General features: G+C 42.2%; 1 pseudogene across 1 annotated transcript; it reads left to right on the forward strand.

The window, feature by feature from the left end:
* Positions 1 to 656: 656 nt before the first annotated feature.
* LOC109179717 lies at positions 657 to 2,291 on the forward strand (annotated as a pseudogene). Its single transcript, XR_002053963.1, has one exon. The product of XR_002053963.1 is annotated as an ATP synthase gamma chain, chloroplastic-like (transcript).
* Positions 2,292 to 2,585: the final 294 nt, after the last annotated feature.

Genomic DNA, 2,585 nt, shown 5'->3' on the forward strand with positions numbered 1-2,585 from the left:
ATTAAATTTTGAATTTGTGAACATATAATGTCTAATTTGTAAACATTAAATTTTGAGTTTCTTACATATATAACATATGAGACATGTTATGAGCATGTAACATAATGAATTTTGTAGTGTTTAGATTATGAATATTAAGTTTGAGTTTTTAAATATATAGTATATAGTTTGAACATTAAGTTTTGATCTAAATTAGACTCAAGTGCTGAAAAATTCTAAATTAGACTCTTACTTTGATATAGTCATTGATGATATCTGTAAACTAGTTAATGATTTTCATAGTGTTAACTTTACTTCTCTTAAACAATGTGCGAATATGAAAATTCATTTAGTAGATGGAGAAGTTTTATTCACAGCTGATTGTTGGGCTTGGTTTTCATTGCCCCCTCTTTTATTTTTGATGAATTTTGTCGGATATTGCGACTTAAGCTAATGAAGTATTTTGGTTTCAAACAAAAAAGTTAAATTTTCTGTGCATAGTTTATGAACATTAAACTAAACATTGAGGTTATGAAATTGGGCAAGAACTCCAATATCTACAAACTTGGGCTAAGATTTTTTATTGATATTTTAAGGTTAGTTGTAATTTGTAATCATATTTCTTAGTTTTTTACAAAATTAAATGCAATCTACAACGGTCAAGAATCTTATCCTCAAACCTCATCCAAACACCTCCCTCCACCTCTCATTCCCTCCTCTATTCCAGCCATACAACAAATCTCACCGCATCAAAAAAAACATCTCTTATGCAAAAACTCATCACTCCCCATTTCTTCCCCACTTCTCATCTTCGCCTGCTTTCAATCTCCTGAAGCTCAGGCTTAAAGTGTTCGTAGTTTACAGCCATGTCTTGCTCCAATCTGACAATGTTGGTGTCGTCAAAACCTTCCCTTTCCAACTCCTCTCTGCTCTCTTTCGGCTCTTCTCTCAACCCGCTGCAGCTCCCCGCCCAGAGCTCCGGCGGCTCCTGCAACCCGTCTAGATCGTCGTCGGTGGCCCCAATCCGGTGCGACCTGCGCGAGCTCCGTGATCGGATTACGTCGGTGAAGAACACCGGGAAGATCACGGAGGCCATGAAGCTGGTGGCGGCGGCTAAAGTGAGGAGAGCCCAGGAAGCCGTGGTGAACGGGCGGCCCTTCTCGGAGACCCTCGTTGAGGTTCTTTACAACATCAACGAGCAGCTCCAGACGGACGACGCGGAGGTGCCGCTCACGAAGGTCCGCCCGTCAAGAAAGTCGCCCTGGTGGTCGTCACCGGCGACCGTGGCCTCTGCGGCGCGTTCAACAGTAATATCCTCAAGAAAGCCGAGGCCAGGATTGCGGAGCTCAAGGGGCTCGGCGTGGATTACACGGTGATTAGCGTGGGAAGAAGGGGAATACCTATTTCATCCGCCGACCTCACATTCCCGTCGACAGATTCCTCGACGGCAGCACTCTCCCAACCGCAAAAGACGCCCAGGCAATCGCCGATGATGTCTTTTCCCTCTTCGTGAGCGAAGAGGTCGATAAAGTCGAGCTTTTGTACACAAAGTTCGTGTCTTTAGTCAAATCCGAGCCCGTGATTCACACCTTAGTCCCCCTATCCCCAAAGGGAGAGATCTGCGACATAAACGGCAACTGTGTCGACGCAGCAGAAGACGAGTTCTTCAGGCTGACGACCAAAGAAGGGAAACTGACGGTGGAGAGAGACGTGAGAAGGACTGAAACCCCAGAATTCTCATCAATCTTGGAGTTCGAGCAGGACCCAGTTCAGATTCTGGACGCCCTGTTGCCTCTCTACTTGAACAGTCAGATTCTGAGAGCTTTGCAGGAATCACTAGCCAGCGAGCTGGCTTCCAGGATGAGTGCGATGAGCAATGCCACCGACAACGCTAAAGAGTTGAGGAAGAACCTGTCTACAGCTTACAACAGACAGCGTCAGGCGAAGATTACCGGAGAAATCTTGGAGATTGTTGCTGGAGCCAATGCCTTGTCTTAAGCATGCATGCATATATAATTATATAAATCCTCCTTGTTTTTCCCCCCCTTCATTATATATGCTTATATATAGTTGTGTTTATGGGAGATTCATGCTTCGTTTTGATGCTCTTGTTCAAGAACTGTGATTCAGATCAGAGTAGATAATTTCTTCTGCATTTCATACAAATAAACTTTGATTTTTGCTAGATGTATGTATTGAATGATTATGATATATAAGGCCAGACCACTCATCTGATCTTTATATGTCCAGATCTTTTACCTTGTATTTGTAAAACATGTAATAATGAAAGTCAAGTCCCCAAGATTCAAGTATATGCATTCTTCTCCATCCCTCTTTAACACCATACAATACTTCAAACACGACCCCAACCAACCTGACTAGGTTATTGGTCTGGCTTGGTAACCACATTATTGTTTCAAATTTGACATTAAGTAAGAGCGGTCATAGAACCTAGACTGGTTTATCTCGTGCATACTTTCATCAGATAGTGCTTATGAGTTTTTCTCGTCATCCCAAAAAACAATCCTTAATTTGCATGTAATATGGTGGAAACATTTCAAGAAGATTGAATGGCTATGAAGTTCAATACAAAATGACATTGTTTT

Source organism: Ipomoea nil, unplaced genomic scaffold, assembly GCF_001879475.1.
Source record: "Ipomoea nil cultivar Tokyo-kokei standard unplaced genomic scaffold, Asagao_1.1 scaffold0973, whole genome shotgun sequence".
Classification (NCBI taxonomy): domain Eukaryota; kingdom Viridiplantae; phylum Streptophyta; class Magnoliopsida; order Solanales; family Convolvulaceae; genus Ipomoea; species Ipomoea nil.